This window comes from Pezoporus flaviventris, unplaced genomic scaffold (assembly GCF_033815535.1).
Source record: "Pezoporus flaviventris isolate CSIRO_AGI_PZ_B2104156 unplaced genomic scaffold, CSIRO_AGI_Pfla_v1 ptg000045l, whole genome shotgun sequence".
Classification (NCBI taxonomy): domain Eukaryota; kingdom Metazoa; phylum Chordata; class Aves; order Psittaciformes; family Psittacidae; genus Pezoporus; species Pezoporus flaviventris.
The window spans coordinates 29,581,129-29,601,150 of NW_026892593.1; the positions used below are offsets into that span (position 1 = coordinate 29,581,129).

General features: G+C 37.3%; 1 protein-coding gene across 4 annotated transcripts in view; it reads left to right on the forward strand.

Moving 5' to 3' along the window:
* Nucleotides 1–20,022, forward strand: part of SLC16A7 (solute carrier family 16 member 7) — a 75,978-nt gene that overhangs the window by 13,895 nt on the left and 42,061 nt on the right. The window contains exons 1-2 of one of the 4 annotated variants that reach the window (XM_061467819.1): nucleotides 2,884–3,063; nucleotides 9,287–9,371. The exons of 1 other annotated variant lie outside the window; for it this stretch is intronic. The gene's annotated coding sequence lies outside the window, so the exon portion shown is untranslated. Of the gene's footprint in view, nucleotides 1–2,883; nucleotides 3,064–9,286; nucleotides 9,372–20,022 lie in introns of those variants that run through there. 2 more of the 4 variants (XM_061467818.1, XM_061467820.1) reach the window with 2 other exon arrangements.

Below are 20,022 nucleotides of genomic sequence, written 5' to 3' on the forward strand. Positions count from 1 at the left end.
CAGTTTGTGACCTAACCTCCAAAACAAAACACTCTGTAGCTTTAAGGACTACTGCCATTGCCACTGCTAACATAAAGCATTCTTTAAAGAAAATCAATATCCTTGGATTGTGACTGAAGGAAAAAAATGTGCTGTAATATTAATGATATTACTTGGTTGTCTGCAAAAGAGATTATTCTTTAAGTGTCTATTAATAAACAAATGTACTGAAACAGATGTTAATGAGTAGCAAATGTGCTCTGAAGTTCATATTGACATCCATACTAAATGGTTATGGTGAACTTCAATTTTAGCAATTTGAGCTCATGAGCCTGGAGGAAAACCTAGCCTTTTTCTGGTGTCTGGCACTCTTCCAGGAAGAAACAGTTAAATTAAGTATGTGTCTATATGTGAGTGGGCAGTAAGGTGGAGTAAAGTAACTACATTTACACAGCTATCTCAGAGGATCTCTCCAGTAGCTGTATTCATGTTATATTTAAAAACCCACTGCCATTATTATTCACGAAATACGCTGCCAGATTAGTTTCATATGGTGAGTTGAGTAATAGCTCTCTTGGTATTTCTATGTTTTTACAGACAATGGTCCATGACAGCATTAACTTTTTTTTTTGTTAAGTTCAAACTGACAGTGCACTGCAGGCCAAGTGCCTGCCACTGATGTGCCCTGTGCCAATTAGCTCTGTCACTCAGAAGCACTCGAGCATTAGCTCTGACCTTCTACCTGATGGTCAGTTCTCTGAATTTAGAAGATCAGCCTCGATGTAGGCACAGATTTAAGCCCTTGTGTTTGCTTTCTGAAGTGGATGGACACAAGGCAGCTATGGTCTGCTGCCGTGATGCCAAGGTGCTGCTGTGCTGGGCTTGCTTGTGTTGATCATGCAGTCAGCATCCCTAGAGCTGCAGGCTCACCTTTTAAGGACAGCAGAGTGGTACCTGCTGTTAATTCCTCTTTCTGTGGCTGCTTTTCATGGATGCAGAAATCTTGAGGCCAGAGGTGATTTTCTCTTCCCCTGCTGGGGTGGGATGGGGATCCTGTGGAAGGAAGGGCCTGCCACTGAAGGGCACGGCGGGAGGGAGCAGCTTTGCTGACATGTGAGAAGCTGTACTCAGGACCAGACGCAAGTTGTCAAAATCTAACAGAGGGTGTCCAGCACGAACAATGTCTGGCTTCCTATTTCTCTCCAATAATAGGAAACACAGTATTGTTGTCACCTCAGGGTCTCTGTCAGAGTTCAGCAACCCATGTTTATTTCCTTTTTGGTCCTCTTATGTGCTTGTATCAGCAAACACGCTCTCTTCCTGCCGTTGTCCTCAGTGCTGAGGAGAACACTTGCAAATAGTCCTCCCCACAGTTTGGCATTAGAGGCTTATGTATCACTGCACCGTATTATCTCCAGTATATTTCATTCTTCCTGAAGGAAGCATTTCAGATTCAAATTAAAGTTTTAGACATTGAAGAGATCAATTAAATGATAATATTTTCTTACGATTAGGCTAGACTTTAAGCAGTGCTCATATTCGGTGTGCTTCCAGTAGTTCTGGAGCTTGTCTCACTTTACATGTGAGGTTGCCACAGGCCTTAGAAATGCAGATCATCATTAGCATCAATATTTTTAGATAAATTAAGAACTTCATTGAGAAAACTGTTTCTTTCCCTGTATTCAAAGTGGTGGGCAGTGAAAGTAACAGTAGTTTGCCCACAAAATCTGTCCCAGAGACTGCCTAGAAATCCCAAACAAAGCGCTTTTAAGAGCTTCGAGGCTTTGGTATCATAGAATCAGAATCATAGAATGGTTAGGATTGGAAAGGACCTTAAGATCATCTAGTTCCAACCCTCCTGCCATGGGCAGGGACACCTCACACTAAACTATCTCACCCAAGGCTTCATCCAAACTGTTGCACAGTGGATAACTTGGACAAGAAAACGTTTAATTTTTTTTAACCTGAGTCCTCAGAATGCTTTCCCATTTCATTTGGTCATGTGTTTCATACTTTCCAGCATTTATTGGGTCAAGGCAAGTATGGTGTGTGAGACTGGAGAAAAATAGCGATTGTAAGGACACGTATACCTTTGTGTTTGCTTTTCTAACAAAGTAGTTAAGGTCACTTTTGCAGTTAAAAAGGAAAGGCTTTTGATGTGAACTTACAAAAGCATTTTGCTCATAATTCTTGAGTGAATTTATGATCTGATCTAAGGTACAACTTGCCTTTTATATATGCACGCTTTAGCGTGAGTATCGCAGATGATTCACTTTTTTCCTATACAGAAATGGTAAGTCTCTGTAAAATTTAAGAAGTAACAGAAAATAATTTTTGTGGCTCTGAAGCAAATTCTGCATTTTCTCCAGCCAAATGCAGCTTTCTAAATAATGTGGATAGCATTGCTTATTAATACAAAGAAGTTTCTAATTACTCCATAAAGCCTAATGCAATATTTTAGTATGCCTGTTAATGGAGCAGTCTAAGAAAGTCCAAGTTAATTGCATATTTACTGTTAATTGCTGGACAATTTTGTTCAAATGAGAAAAAAATTAGACTTCTGCAGCATGTTAGTTGCATTGAGTGCCTCCAGTTTTGCTTTTAAGCTTTTGCTGATGATCTTTAGAGCATTTTTATTACATTTTTAATTGGTCGAACAAAATAATATTAATGCTGATTTTAACTTACTATACATTTTAAAAGGCAGGTTCACACCCAGCATCTCAGTACATGCTGAGCTCCCATGCCATTAGGCACAAACCATGTTCAGATGTCCCCACATATTAGCACTCACTTTAAAGGCTCATTTTAAATATAAATAGGCACAGAAGATGATAAGGAAAAATCCAAGGATACCTCTCTGTGGGATTGTGTTCTGAATGCTGAGCTTCACCATAACCTCTTGCACCTTAGTAATTTGAGATGCTTGTTGGTTTGGCAATTGGTCACACAAAATAAACTGTCTAAACATCATGTGTGATAATCAGCCAATCACGTCTCCAGAGAGTCTTTAAATGTTCAAACTGAACTGGCTCTGTATCTATCAAGTTGAGATTATTGTCTTGGACAGCAGCTCTCTGCCAGGTAATGTGTAATTTTTCCTATTTCCTTTTAGCTTTACATAGTAACAATAGGTAGTTTTAGATTATTGTGATAATCCATGCAAAACTAATTGACTAATTAAATGCAAGACAAGTCAACGCACCACTGCATGTTGCACAATATTTGCTAGTGGCTTTTTAATGATTACCTAGCATAAAATAACGAAAGAGTGTGAAGCATTTTTAAGACGAAATATTCTGTCAACTCCTAAAAAGTCATAACAAGGATTAATGACTGAATGGTGACGCTCCCCAGTCTTGTCAGGCTTTATAGATTTGGTTGACATTTTTTGTTCATGTATTTTGCCAGCATTTCGGAGAAAACAGAGGCCAAAGATGGATCTTCTAAAGAGAAAATTTAAAGAAAGTGAAGCATCAGTGTAGCTCTGGTCAGATTTCGGGACTGATGAATGCGGAATGTACATCAGAGTTAGAGTAAAGGTGTGCTGAAAGTGGTTTTGTGGCTATGTGAGCTAGAAGAACAACAGGACAGTGTGAAAGCGTGCAAGCAAAGTGTTTGAAGTGTCTGAAGATGCTCAAGAAGCTCACAGCTAACATGGAAAAAGATGAATGAGGGCAGGAGATTTGAAGACAAGTTGGACATAGATGAGGCAACAGCCAAGGTAGATGATTGCTGTGGCATCATGCGTGGGAATGAAGACTAGAGCCTGGGCTGACAGGGAGAATTAATCCCATTTGTTCTGAAGTAACATGTAGTTTATAAATGAAATATCAATCTTACATTCAAGACAGAACTTGATGATAAACTTCCTATTTTCATAAGGATTTGGGAGGGCAGCCACAGCATAAGCCCCCAGCTATGGAATGAAGGCTGTTCAGCCTTGCTGAGCACTTAAACAGCCGATTCTTCTGCAGTGCCATAGATTTTTATAATAAAGAATGAGGGGTTGCTTTAAAGCCAGCAGTGTGGGTGTATACTTCAGTGGCACAAGTAACTCTGTTTCAGACTTTTGCAACCTCAGAGCTGGGTGTCCTGTGCCTCCTTTTAGCCGTAGGCACTTTAAAATTTATTAGATTCCTTTGACTGAAGCAAATCCAAAAATAATTTCCAATTCTGCTTTTCATATATAACAACCCCTCTAAAACCTCCAACCAACCTAAATGGTTTTAGCAATAGTTAATGCAGTAGTGGTTTTGCAGTGGCTGATTATACATGATTTTGGAGAAAAGTTTACTGAGTTTATTTCATGGAGATAGCCTGGTGGTTTTTGGTGCTTTTGTCATCCCTGTTATCAAACCTTAAAGCCTCAAGGTCTAATTCTTTGCTTACTGAGCTCAAAACTGAGTGCAAAACTTTGATTTCAGTAGAGCAGGCTGATGGCTTAGAGGCCAGAATTTTGGCTGTCATCTTCACAACTCTTCTGATGACAGAAGCACTGTAATGTCTTACCACATAGTATGGACTTAACTGGGTCAAACTGCAAAACAAAAAAATCACAAAACTGGTTAGTGGTGATAGTTTTCGTGTTTATTTCCAGTGGGTATTTTTACACCTTCTTTTAAATTTGCATTTGCTTATTTTATGATTCTCAAATGTTATCCATAAATTATTTATGAAAAAAAAATATTGGTGAGCTCAAAAAAAAGTACTGTTTTGGTTTTCGCCAGTGACTGGGACCCAGTGTATATTCACACAGTCCCACCCTCATGTAGAACTTAGCTATGGTAGCTCTTCAACAGTAAAAACAGTCACTTCCCTGTTAGTACAAATAGAATGAAATAACAGAAAGGTATTCCTACAGAGTAATGGAAGAGAGGTCCCTGAATCCTTACAAAAAGGAGTTGTGTTTGAATAACTGATTTTTCATGATGCTGCATGCAACGTTAGTGAAGTTTCAATATGACAAAAATTCCTTTAACTTCTTGCCTAAAAACTGTTTTTCAGATTGTTGCACAAAATTGATTTATCTGTGCAACTCCCTATCCCTTTAAACAGTTAGAAGGTAGAAAGAAATTGAGGGGAAAAGGAAACAAATGAGCCTGTCTCTTCTCCCCAGTCACAGAGAAAGCAAGCACTGTGCTTGACCCACATAAGAGAAGAAAACAGGAGAGTGAAAGATTTGTGTGCAGTGTAGTTACAGATATTATAAAACAATCACTGCATGATGTTTAAACATTTCTTTATGGTGTTTCCACTGAGATACTCCATTAGTATGTGATGATAATGAATCATGATTGTGCTTCACTGAAAGCTCTTGCCATGCCATAGCTGCATACGTTTCTGATTTTTTTTTTTGTCTCCTTGTGGGTTGCACATGGAAACAAGGGAGAGAAATTACTTGAAGAACATAAGAGGAATAGAAGTAGCACAATTATAATGGCACTTAGAAGTGGAGAATCTTTTCAACACAGTTTTATTTCATTTTGTCAATATTTTTTTATTCAAGTTAGAAGTGCAGCTATAAATATAGTCCTGTGAGGAATGTGAGAGAATGCCTTTAAAAAAATGTCCCTGGGCAGTGCATATGTGTTGACAAAAGTGGAGGATTTTAAATTCTTTCTTTTTCCACTTCTGTAGACGTAGCTTGTCTACAGCAACTAATTTGGGAAGGAATATTTTCAGCTAAGGAGAGAGATTGAAATAAGACAAGTAATTCTTTACTGGTGAAGCACTCAACATCTATACAGTGTCTCAGTACAGCTGGCAGTGTTTCTTCCAGATCTAACTCCTACATGCTCAGATGGTAAGTCTTTAGAGCAGGGAAAAGTGCCATCTGGTGATTCAAAACAATACAAAACTGATGGAATCAACTTTTTGTAGATGACAAATGGAACTGGTCATCAATCTCAAATAAAATTGCCATATGTGATGTTTGGTTCTGAAGATCCTGGAACCTGAAAAACACTCAACTATCTCCATTGTCAAATTTCTATTTAAAATTCTATTCTTTCATTATACTGCAGCAAATTAATATCATATGTTTAGCAGCAGTAAATAATAATTCATGCACTTCTGTAATCACGAAGTGTCTGTGATGTGTGCTGATAAAAAAGCTATATGCCATATATGTGCCAATTATATAATTATGAAGATTATAAACATATATTTGTGTTTTTACATTAGATTTTGGACTCTGATATAGGGTTTATTATTTATATATATTATATAGCATGTGTCATGTAAAAGAGTAATACAAATATAAAATATGAATATAAAGCACCATAATGTCTAATATAATTTATGTCATTACATAATTTTTAGATTTCCTGGGAAGAGCCTTCTCCTGTATTCCACCTTATTCTAGGAAGCTATCTGTGGTGGCCATATGAAGTGTTAATTCATTTTTCTGTACTCCCTCATTGCTATCACGTTTATTAAAGCTGAAACATTTGCCTTACTTGACAGTAAATCTCAGGTGTTCATGAAGGAAGTATGGTAGAAATGGATATTGCCAAATGGGATACTCATTAGATAACATAGCTTGAACCTTTTTGGCTTGTGTGTTTTGCAGCCTGCACATGGAGATGTGCTGGTGCAGCCTGGGTACCCAGGTTGTTGGTTGAAGGAAGGCCCTTGTCAGGCTATACACAGCAGCCAGCACTCCCAGAAGTAGTTAGGAGGTAACTTGCACACATGCCTCTGCTGCTGGCTAGCCTTTGCCCAAAGACATCTGAATTAAGGCTCCAGGAGAAGAAAAACCTAATCTACATTGTAAATGGCAGGTGGATGTAACTTCAGCCTGAGGTCATTATAATTTCAGCTGGCAGCCTGATGGTGGTGTGCAACTCAAGCAATCTGCAGTGGTAGTGCACTAAGTGGAGAGAAAGAGGTAGAAAAGCAAACTAGAACAGTTGATCTATGAGAAAGTCTTTTTGAGCCTCTTAGGTTTTGTCCCTTTTCACAAAGGGAATGACAGCAGACATGGAGTGAGGTGAGACCTTGAAACATGCAGGAGAAAGGCAAAATAAGTGAGAAGGTATCTGGGATGAAGAAAATATGATGCACATGAGCCCAAAACATGAACAAGGTTCCATAAGAGGCAACCAAAAAAACCCCTTCCTTTTGGTGTTTTCTGGATTAGAATAATTGAGATGGGACTACAAGAAGGAGAATTAGATCATTTGGGGCATGGTTATCTGAGCTTAGCTACTCAAATCCTGAAGTCTTTAAGCTGTGAGAGCTAAAGCAACCCCTTCTCCCCAGTCAGTTTTATAACAACCACTCATCTTAAGAGTAGAAGTCAACATATGAAAAGAACTATTTGAATGAGGGCAAAATTATACCTTCTGCAAATGAGAAGATGTGAGTGCAGTAAGAGCAGGAAGCAACTTTTCATTTTATGCACCTTCATCCCACAAACCAGGCATTTAAAATAAAGATACTGAATAGTGAAATAAAGAAAAATGAAATAAGGAGATGAAATCACACCTAATGACAAATCTGGAATCTTTGAAAGGTATTTCAACTATATCTGGCATTACATACACTTTAAATCACTAGTCATAAGTAGACCATCACTGTACTAAAATACTGGTGTAATGAAACGACCATTTCAGTGCTTTTGTCTATTTATGTGTCTTAACTGGCTTGAATTCATTCTTTCTTCTTTTTTGCAAGACTTTTCAGAGAGTATGAGTTGTAGTATCATTGCAATACATAAAATACTGATACATTGCATACATAAAATTACCGATAGGTCCTCAATTTCAAATTCCAAATCAGTTATTTCTGACTTGGAAATAAGAAAAGAGGTGAACAGGAATGTAACTCCATAGAGTAAGAATTTTTGGTTTAGTAATGAGTTCTCTTCACCTATTATTAGGAAACTAATTTGTATCATTCAGTATGAAATACAGTGCTGGAACAAACATTAATAATTTTTGCTTAGTAATAAATCTCTGAATTATGAGGAAGATTTTCTATAATGTATGAAAATATTTAAAGAGTTAATTTCCACCTGTGCTCAGCACTGGTGAACACTGTGTTCAGTTCTGTGTCCCTCACCACAAGAGAGATACTGAGTTGCTGAAGATGGTCCAGAGAAGGGCAATGGAGCTGGTGAAGGGCCTGTGAGGAGTAGCAGAGGTAACTGGGGTTGTTTAGTCTGGTGAAGAGGAGGCTCAGTTAGGACCTTATCACTCTACAACTACCTGAAAGGAGGTTGTAGTGGGGTGAGGGTTGGTCTCTTCTCCCAAGTAACAAGTGATAGTACAAGAGATAGCAGCCTCAGGCTGTGCCAGGGGAGGTTTAGACTGTATATTAGGAAAAGTTTCTTCACCAAGAATGTGATCAGGTATTGGAACAGGCTGCCCAGGTCAGTGATGGAATCACTGTCCCTGGAAGTGTTCAAGAACTGGAGAGGGCATGACCTGCCTTAGTGGTAGACTTGGCAGTCCTGGGGTGTAGACTGGACTTGATGATCTTAAAGGTCTCTTCCAACCTAGTTGATTCTGTGATTCCATGAAATTCTATGAAAGTCTATAAAAAAGCCTTATGGGATGCATTGAATCCTTCATGTAAGATACATTGTTTTCTGTCCCTCAGTATGTACTTGTTCAAAATGATCCCAGGATATGAATTTCTGACTTGGCAAGAACGTTATAGATCAGCAGTATGTACTAACATCTGGCTGCATAGTGCAGCTGAATTACTTGCGCAATAGCAGTAAGAGAAGAAAATGTCATGCAAATACACATAATTTTAGGCTCAAGGGCCCAGTATTCTTGTGTAATACTGGTTAAACAGACTGACAGAGCAGAGACATTTTGCGATGTGTTAATATGGGAAAATGTAATTAGTTCCAAAATAGAAGTTACTGTAATTCAAGCAGTAGATATAAGCTGAGAAAATAGTGCTAGCCCTTTGTGTAATCAAATCATACTGTAGAGTTAATGATTTGCCAGGTATTGTAGAGTTGAAATAGAAGATCTGAAGAGAAATTGCAGAAGCAAATCCTTCACAAATAGAAGTCTTATGTGTATCACAATGAAATATATCAATGACAGAAATGCAGTTTCCTTCGTTATTGCAACTGTCCTGTAAGCTTGAGTCACCAAATTGCTTCTAAAGGCTGGTGTAACAGTTGATAACTATGCTTGAGGAGCATTTAATTTCTAACAGAAAGGTGTCTGAAGGGCAATTCAACCATAAGTTTCTAGAAAAGTAGGTATGTATTAATTTCCTTATGTCAATAGGGAGGTGTACTTCGTCAGCTAAATATAAATACCTCATCTCTCCCTCCCAGCTACCTGAAATAGTGAAGAAGTTGAATCTGTTTTTACTTGTCTGCCAATATTCAATGAAGAACAATTAATTTTCTTCTCTCTTGGGTACCACTTTATCTTTCTTTCTCTCCCTCTCTCTTTCTTGCACGTTTGTTTTTTTGTTTTGTTTTTTTTTTTCCCTCTCACCTCTTTCTTCTCTTTCTTTATCTAAATATAGTCATATTATCCTTTCCAACCAAGGTTATTATTAAAGCTGCATTTCTAGATGTTACACAGCCCATTGTGTGGTTACCTGGTAACAGAAGCCAGTGTCATGAAAAGATGCCAGATCCTACACCTGGGTTGGGGCAATCACAGGCACAGCTACAGGTTGGGCAAAGAAGAGATTCAAAGCAGCCCTGCAGAGAAGGACTTGGGCATGTTGCTTGATGAGAAACTGAACCTGAGCCGGCTTCAGTGTGCGCTCACAGCCCAGAAAGCCAACCGTATCCTGGGCTGCATCAAAAGGAGCGTGACCAGCAGGTCGAAGGAGGTGATCCTGCCCCTCTGCTCTCATGAGACCTCACTTGGAGTATTGTGTACAGTTCTGGTGTCCTCAACATAAAAAGGACATGGAACTGTTGGAACAAGTCCAGAGGAGGGCCATGAGGATGATCAGGGGACTGGAGCACCTCCTGTATGAAGATAGGCTGAGGAAGTTGGGGCTGTTCAGCCTGGAGAAGAGAAGGCTGCGTGGAGACCTCATAGCAGCCTTCCAGTATCTGAAGGGTGGGTATAGGGATGCTGGGGATGGGCTCTTCATTAGGGACTGTGGTGATAGGTCAAGGGGTAATGGGTTAAAACTTAAACAGGGGAAGTTCAGGTTAAATATAAGGGAGTTCTTTCCTGTTAGGGTGGTGAAGCACTGAAACAGGTGGCCCAAAGAAGTGGTAAATGCTCCATCCCTGGCAGTGTTCAAGGCCAGGTTGGACACAGCCTTGGTCAGCATGGTTTAGTGTGAGGTGTCCCTGCTCATGGAATGGGTGTTTGAACTAGATGTTCTTAAGATCCTTTCCAACCCAAGCCATTTTATGATTCTATGACTCTATGGATGTACTAGCTTTCTATGATATGCATGAAATGTCCACAGAAAGTACAGACTATCATAATGTCTGTATCCTGATGGCCGTAAGTACAGGGATATCAGACATAAAAAAGCATTGCTGATGCGTCTGGTGGTACTTTTAAACTGGTGAGCTAGATCTTGACCTCTGAGGTATCTCAGTGTATATCTCAAAATGGCATGTAAGAGAGAGGTGTTCTTTCACACAAAGGCTTACTTCCACTATTTCCTTATTTCTTGTGAGGACAGTGACTGACCTTGCTTTCAGAGTTTTGATTGTTAATTTATTAGTGGTATAATAATTTCTGAAATATGTTGACTCCTTAATGAACTGGAAAGAGAAATTTTCTGAACCGGTAACGTGAGTCAGAAGCGCTTAGCTACAGACATTTAGCCACTTCTTGATCCTTTCTTTTGTTGCACAGTAGGAACAGTACAAACATGATTTTGCCTGCTCAGAACTGGAAAGGTTTTTCCTACATTAGAAGTGCTAGATTTCCAGAGGATCCTCGTATCTTCATAGACAATATTTCTGGGGGGAGATATCAGGGAATAATCCGACAGCATTGCAAGTTATAAAATTTACTTTGTGTTGCTTTAATATTACCCCAAAGTTGGCTGTTGCTGTATTAGCACATTTCCTCTCTTTACATTTTTTTAATGCTAAATTTAATCTTTTAAACTTCTTTTTTATTATTATTTGTAATTTCAGTTTGATTTCTCTTTCTTCCGTCAAATTCACACATCTATATATTAATAACCAGAAGTGCCTTACCTATTTAAGCAGGTATTGGAATAAAATTTTGTTTCATGGTCATCTCAAGGACACAGCCACTTTTTACTAGTTTTTATAATTCTAGCATCTTTATGAATAAAGAACCAACTTTATTTCTTTCCTGTGCCCTACAAGGGAGGATGAAGTCCTCCCGTAATCAATGGATGGATCCTATCATGATATAATAATCAAAGATCAACACATTCTTCTAGCCTAAAGCATGGTTTGCAGAATTATTAATTCAGTATCTAATATCGTGCACATATCATGATGCATCAAAAGTATTTTATTGCAGAATTAGTGTAATGTACAGAATAACAGTCATGGAAATGCTTGGAAGAATGGCAGTAGACCCAGCTTCAGGGAAACAATTATGTACTGCTACTTTCAACTTCTGTCATGTGTGATTTTCACAGGGATTCTTTTATTACCCTGTTCAGTTGCCATAATAACAGCATGTCTGTTGTTGGAAACCTAAGGCTGTGTTGTCACAGGCATACCATGCAAGTAGGAAAACTGTACTCACTCCTTGACATTGTATGGCATGACTTGGTTCGTTTATCTAGATTCAGCAAGCTGAGGGTGGTTCAGCATGTTGCTCTGTTAGTATAAAACTTTTTTCCTTGTCATTTTTGATGGATCATTAATTACACCTGTCAGGTAGTAGCAAAGGGTTTTGTAGTTTATGTCCTTCAACAAGTTTTGTAAAATGTAGGTTTATTTCTCAGGTGTGGAGTGTGGAATAAACCAAAGACTAGTCCTGTTTTGGTTTTATGCCTTTGACATGATTTCCAATGCTTGTCACTGCGCTTTAGTTGCCTTGTTGCTCACATTTCATAAAATACTACATACCATATGTGACATGCTTAAAATTAATTTTGCTATATATAAATCAGTGTCTTGGAAATGACATACTTTGATCCAGTTCTTCATTTGCATTATCAAGGTGAAGTTTCACGTATTTCCTTAACAAGAAAGTTTTACCTTTGAAATTGGAAAGTGGACAGCATTGCTGCCTGATGAATTCTGAATTGATTATTTCTAAATAAGATTCTTTTTCCTCGTCATAAAAAGAACCATAAGAAATTTAAACACGTACGAGCACAAAAAATAATCCTTTCTAAATGCTATTTATTTTTAATTATATGACAAAGTGATGAAATTTATAAATATTATCTAAACTATTAGAATAGACAGAGGAAGGGTTAATTATGATTTCATTTCATTTGGGTTCTGTCTTAGTTTACTGCCTCTAGAATATATTTGTACCCTGATGTGCAGATCCTTGTTTCTCATTTGGGAATATTTTCAGGTCAGAATTTTAAGACTTTCTGGCAATTATCCAGAAATCTCAGATATGTCTGTTGTGGATGTTCAGTGGTCTCCTGCAGCTTGGTACCTGAGACTCACTATTTGTTTGTCATAGAAAACTGTTGCTCATATCTCTGCCCAGAAAATCTCAGGCAGAAATATGCCAGGCCTAGGCAGCATTAATACAAAATCTGGATATTCAACCCATACACAGTCAAAAGTCTTCTTTAAGCCTAAGCCTCCTATAATGTCTGGGATCAGATGATGATGGGAGCTGTGTTTGCTTTCAAAATAGAAGAAGGTATGAACTGTTGAATTTATGTGAAATTCTGTATTGGTAAATTCTATCAAATAAAACCAGGCAGTTTGGGCCAGATCTACGTGTTTCCTAAATCCATTGAATGATTTCACAGTTGAACACTGGTGTGTCAGTTCTTCTCCAGAAAAGCTGTGGCATTCTGTGCTGGTCAGCTGAGCTGTGAAAAACTATTGGAAAAAGTCCTGCAGGGTGACAGAAAACCACAAATAGCTTTTTAAAATACCTGTGACAGTGCTGTACTGTACAAAAGCAAGATACCCTAATTATTTGTGTGAAAGGACTGAGATTTTCTCTAGCTAGACTAGAAGAGAACAGAAAGGAAGAAGCAAGTGAAAGACTGCAGAGAGAAGCAAACCCTACTGAGAGGGGGGAGCCAAGTGCTTTTCAAAGAGGTACATATGGTTATACATGTTATTGCGTCTGCCCACATTTTCTTGCATAATCCTTTCCACCTCCTTGCATGACTTAACTCAGAATGTAGTACAGGCAGGTTCAGTGAGAGTAAATCAAAACCTTTGGTCATGAGGCTAAAAGGTGACCTTGTTCTGCTGTGATGCCAAATATTTCATGTGAAATCTCAGCTAAGTCCTCCTGTGATATCCTTGAGTGTGAGCACAGATATTAAAATCTTAGAGAAACATAAGACAGTTCAAATAATATAAATGTGGTGATACAGAAGACAGAATGGATGACAAATACAGTTGAGGCTTCAAAAAATATTATGCAAGCCATACAAATCCCCCACAATGCTTTCCTATTTTGTTTATGACAACTTTAATTTTTTTTTTTTAGGAGTATATAATACTTTGGCACAGAAAACATGCTAATCTGCTCCTCTCTCTGTGTCTTTTTAACAAGCACTTGCTCATGCTGCAAAATACAAACAGACAACAGCTTGGCTAGTGCTGAATGTGTGGACTTTGCATATATGATTTCAGCTAAGCGAGGTATAATACCAAAGCCAGTATTGATTTAATTTTTTTCAGTAAATGCTTACATTTTGGGATGAATACTGGATCTTTTATGGATTTCTTCTTTCATTTGCAACAAGTAAAAGGAAAAGGTTATTGCTACATCATGATTTAAAATTTTCAAAATCAAGAGATCGTTTTTTTCCAGTAAAACTTGGACATTGGATTTCCACTTGGCTCACTGAAGATGGAATCTGCTGAATTATATATGTAAAAGATATATTTCTTTGCCTAGAGGAGAGTAATATTGTGGGATAAATTGTAGAGAGACTGTTGCTATCAGATGATGGACAAAATTTCACTGCTACTAGGCTTCATTCACTCTCAGTTAAAAATGTGATTGGTGTTGAAATTGCCATGTTTGTACTGAGGACAAAGGGGAGTATTTTTGCAAAGTCTGAAACACTGGCTTTGGTATTTTATTGTTTCTTATATCACTAAAAATTCGCCTCATCTTAAATGTTGATTTTAATGTTGTGTTTTTTTTTTGTGTGTGTCTCTTTTTTTTCAGGTAAAAAAGACTTGCTATTGTTCAACTGCAAAATATGCATCTATAAATCTTGAATGAGTGTGCTAGATAAAATGAGAAAGTTGCATTTAAAAATCTAAGGGGTTGTGTTGTTTTTTGTTTTTCTTTTTGAAAGAGAGTGAGAAAAGATATTTCTGAAATAACCTTTTCCCCATTGAACTCAGGTTATTTGTGTAAATAAACCTTTGATGCTTTTCCGTGAATATGGGAAAATAAATGCATGCATGCATGCATGCATACTTACACATTAAAAACTGTTTTGAAATTAGGGATTCCCCACCACCACTCTTATTTTGGAAAGTTTTGTGCAGAGCTTAATATTTGTCTGCCTCCTTTGATAGTTCCAGAGAAACTTCATGGTATCACAGCACTCAGAACACATAGATTTCATTGCCTACCTGCAAGTAGCCTGCCTGTTGTTTTTTTTTTAATCTTGGTACACCACTCTGGGAACAGTGCCACAGTGATAAATGCTTTAAGAATACAGATAGATTAAATAGGTTTTGACCTTGGCTTGTACAAAAGGCAGTTTGAAAGGGCAAAAATAACACAGTGTTAAAGACCTTGCTATTGAGAAGTATATATTCTCTCACACTGAAGACTGAAAGACGAAAGAAGCAGGCTATAGACAAGTATATCCTACAATAGGCCCACTCATCACTGAATTCCCTTAACGGAGAAAATAAAGGTAACAAAACTGATCATATGTAGGTGCTTAAGAGGAGAGATTTTCATGGCTGGAGAAAATGGTCTTGATTGCTATTTGCAATCAGAGATACGTATTTGGCCAGTTCTCATCATCCCTCAGTTCACTACAATAACGCTTGATACAGAAAGGAGTATAAGCTGCATACATAATGGTAATAAATATAAGTTTATATATAAACTTCAGTAATCAAAACTTAAAAGACCTGCTGCATAGTGGTGCATGGTAGTGAAGGCCCTTAAGTTTCTTTCCTAGTTGATTCAGAGTGCTAACATTCTGTTTCTTAGTATGGTCAGAAGTGCCCCAGCTTAGATTGTGCTTGGATTATTTTAGTCCCATTAAGTAAACAGCATGAGGTCATTTGATAGGTCTGGATTGTTCTACATTTTTAGAGGTTACCTGGTCATCAGAATGCTATACTGTTGGTTGTCTTAGGTGACACTGGCACTTCCTTTTAAAGCAGTTGCTCAATGATCAGAACATTACCTAACATTCAACTTTGCTTTCTATCCAAGAGAATTATAGACAAGATCTTTTCCATTTCAGGAGAGTACTTCAGTTGTGAGACTAATCAGGAGGATGTTGCCAGTACATCTTGATAAAACTGTGCTATTTCAGAGGCAATAATCTCATATTCCTTGGCCTGTGAAAATGAGAGTACTAACAAAATTTAGCCTGAGCAGGAGAAATGGCTGCTTTGGAGGTGGATATGCAGACTTTATGTTTTCCTGAAGCGACTGTCTTTCTGCTGCAGACATATTGACTCCTTTAACCGTCAACTAGTTTGCAAAGTTCTTGAGCCTGTTTTGTTTGAAATAAAAATGTGGGTATGTGGGTTCTCGAGCCCTTTGTTGAACTGAGACACAGAAGTCTTGCCTGAAATTATAAGAAAAGGCTGATGCAGAATGAGAAAGATTCAAGTCACCTGAAACATAAGTCTTTGCCTTGGCTGGAAGTCTATGCTTCTATGTCAGGCATGGAGTTAAAAATAGTCACATATATACATGGTTATCATTGGTACACTCATATGATACATGTAGGTCATGAAAAATACGTAATTCAGAAAAGAATAAATACAGTGGAATCCACTAAAACCAAGAAATTGCAAAAGTTGGAGAAATGATACGTGTCAATCAACTTGACACATACTAATCAACTCATATTGGAGTGGATGCATGCTCCAGGATGAAAGAGCTGATGTACGCTTAACACATCTCTCAGCTGAAAGTTGAAAGACTTGATACATCTCTCAGTTTCATGTTCCCTGTCCTAGGTACATCAACCTATTTGTAAAATAAACATCTGCTTTAGAAAACTTATTTTTCACAGTCAGGTGACTCATCATTGTGATCCAGAAGAAACAAAAATCTGTAGTCAGTTATTGTATTTGACTTTATCTTGATGCCACGTTTTTCTGTGAAGTGTAGAATCCTGGAATGCACGTAATAATACTATTTTGAATAGTGATCTTATAGTAAAATATGTCTTTGTAATTGATAAGGGTAAAGACTCCATCTTAGACTCTGTAGTAGCCATTTTATATTAGTCCCATGGTGCAAATATGCCCTAGAGACATCTTTACTTTGCTTAAAGAAGCACTTCATTTCAACTTTATTGGCAATTCACCATGATTTTGGAGTTAGTTGGCAGCAAATGGTACAGTAATATTACATTATTTCACATCAGAACAGGTACGTATATTAGAGCAAATAAACCAGTATTTCGCTCTGTTAATAGACAAAATAATTTTAATTTGTAATTTGTAATGTATATGTACTGCAACTATATGCATGACTTTACAGAATGCAGCCAGCCCTACAAGGCAGGCTTAGGTCTATTGCAGAACAGAAGCTAGGGATAACTGAAAAAGTCATAAATAGCCAGAGCTAGACTCCTCAAAGTCCTGTTTTATTTCGCAAAGATGAGTCATAGCTTTACTCACATTTTGGAGATGGAAACAGCACTATTTGCTTCATCTTTTTGCACTCTGATATTTGCTCAGGAAACCTGAACAGGTACATTCTGTTACTGTCCTTTTTCACTTCCTAAAAATTCCAGGTTTATTAGTGCTGCATCTTTTAACAGTCATTTTTATTCTGCAGGAGACAATCACACATTTCCTCACCAAGTGCAAATAAAAATCTTGTGCATTCAAATTTCATTTCATAAGCATTACCACCTACATACATTGTCTTATTTTCTGAGGTGCACAGGCACAAATCCCATGTTCGTTCTACACATGAAAGCCATAAACATTTATTTGGAGTTAGTTATGGTAGAGTTCATTTTACCATTAGTATAAACACCTTTTTTGCTGAAAAGATTAATTTTGCCCTACATAACTTACAGGGGGAAAAAAAAGAGAGAAAAGAACAAACTCAAATTCCATGTTTAAGATACAAAATGCAAAATATCATGAAAAGGTTGAACAGAACACAGATTTTGTACTTGAATCAGATTAAAACAAGAATAACCTCCCCTCAGGAATACCTTGCAGCGCCTCCAGTAATGTTTTGAGAGAGAACTGAAACACTGAAAAGTGTGTTAGGAGAAGGAACTGTAAAGAAAAAGAAATGCTTACTTAAATGCAGTTATCCCAGAAGGTGATTGTTGTTTCATCTGCAGATGTTGACTGAGAAAGGATCTAGCAAAATGACAATTATAAATACATATTTGTAGTTCAAATCCATCTAAGCCTCTCTGAAGTCCATTGGGCTGTGTGGAAAATAAAAGCCTATATAGAGGAAGTCTGTACATACCTATGCATAGGTGGGATAATAGTTAAGACTTCAGTAGAAATAAGTAAAAGGGTTGTCTTTAAATGTTTTAGTAAAACATATAAACTCCAGAGTTCGGAGTTTGTACACAAAGAAAGTATTATTGTCTTGAAGACTAAAGTGTAATTTTCAGTGGACTATAATGCCCTTAGGCTGTGAATCCTAGCATTGAATTGCTTTCTCAAGGAAAAAAAAATGAGATTTACAGAACTCCGCTGCTGCTTTCTTGTTATCAAGACAAAAGGAATAGATATGTGGAGTGTGCTGTACATGTTTTTAGATATAATGAACCAATATAATCTGCATGTTTACATGTAGAAGGTTTGGCTAAATACTTGGTTTTATGTGTAAGTTGGCTTCCAGCAGAAATCATATGATAACAAGCAAATGTGTGTACGTATCTGCTTTTCATGAGGAAAAAACGCAACTCAATTTTTTGCCTCTGAACTGATTAAACATCTGTCCTGGAAGGGATAACACAGTCATTGCTTAGATTGATGAGCTTATTGCCCTACAGTCAATATGGGTTACTTTTGATTTATTAAGCTTCTAGGTAAATATGAACTAACTATGAATATTTTTACTGTGCCCTTTTGCTAATTGGAAGTGTGCAAATACCACAGAGATCTTTATATTTGCTATATATTTATGTAAACTGTACTGCTCTTTCTATTGCAGCTTTTCTGGTGAAATTTTGAGGATTTGAATTATTTTAATCTAGATTCTCAATAACGAGAATAACAAGTGTTAGTTCACAGTAGAACTGTCTGAAGTGTAAAGCTTTTCTTGTGATGATACAGAAATGAAAAAGCTAATGCTTGTGAGTGTGTTTACTTTGGTGTGGTTTGGGCAAAGTAGGGTTATGCAGAAATTTGGTATGTGGGGAAAGTTTTACAATCAGAGTCCAGCATATATTGACAAAAGTGCATCTTGTGGATTCATCAGGTTGCTTTTGAGTAATGAAGCAATGCTACCCCATATTCTCTGTCAAAAATGATTAATTTACCTGCTAAACCAGAACTACTGCAATAGCAAGTTCATATTGCATAATTAGTAGACTTTTGCACTCCAGGACTTCAGTTTTCAACTCTGCTGGTTTTGGGTCTGCAGCCTAGACTGTGGCCTATTTGTATCATCTATTTGTAGTAAGATGAGTTTATCCTGGCTTAATATTTGAAAAGAACACTTTTACAAGATGCTAAGATAGATGGTAAATTGTGGTCAAAAGGCTGGTTTCAGAAGTCTTATGATCCCCACTGTAAGCTGGGGAAGTGGATGTTATATAAGATAAATGCGTAATGCTGTGATTAAATAGAAAAATCCATAATTGGAAATTCAAATATGAAAAATATTAAAAATATGGGGGAAAAAATAAATACTAGATTCTTCAGAAATTCCTGATATCAGCATGAGAGCAAAGGGGTATCAGAATTAGGTATCGTTTCTCTTGCATCCTTCAGTGGTTGGTCACCTCTTTATCTCTTTGAATATATTGAAAAGCGCAAAACAACTTTTCAGTGCCACTGTGCCAGAGGAGAACCGCAGGCTTCATGTGTATATTCTGGACATTCCATGGTGATTTAGTAAATGGAAGTATAAAAACTTGCAAGCCATGCAGGTATAAGCAACATTATATATATATTAATCTCTTGATTAATTTTAAAGTTTGCTGAAAATTAGATGAAGATTGTTTTAGCTGCAGCACTGTAGAACTACTCTCTGAGAGCTACAGCAGTGTGTTGTACTCTTTGGGTGTTGTGTACTCCATAATAGATGTGAGGTTTTTTGATCTCCCCATGTCCAATTTCTCACAATGGGTGAAGGAACACACATCAGAATTTGATTAAAGCATCTTGGTCTTTAAAGTTGTTTTGTATATATATCAACAGGCCACCTCATTAACACTTGGACAAAGTACACAGTAAGTTTGTAATTAAACATCCTTTTCCTTCCCATGGAAATCAAATACAATCATAACTTCTTCCTTCCCTGTATTTGTTTATGCTAAAATATTGTCATTGCCTAAATTATATTAGTTTTGGTAAGTACTTCAAATGAATTTTTTATCATCATGTCCCAGACTGCACAAATAATTATCATACATGTACTTATTTTATGTAGGACAATGCCATGATACCTGAGTAGAGCTGATTTGCTTCAATGGCAATGCGGCAACAATGAGCTAACATAGCTATTCTGCTCCTACTAGCCGTGGTTAGCCATCAAGAGACAGCATGAGTATCTGTGTAGTACTGCACTGTCCCAT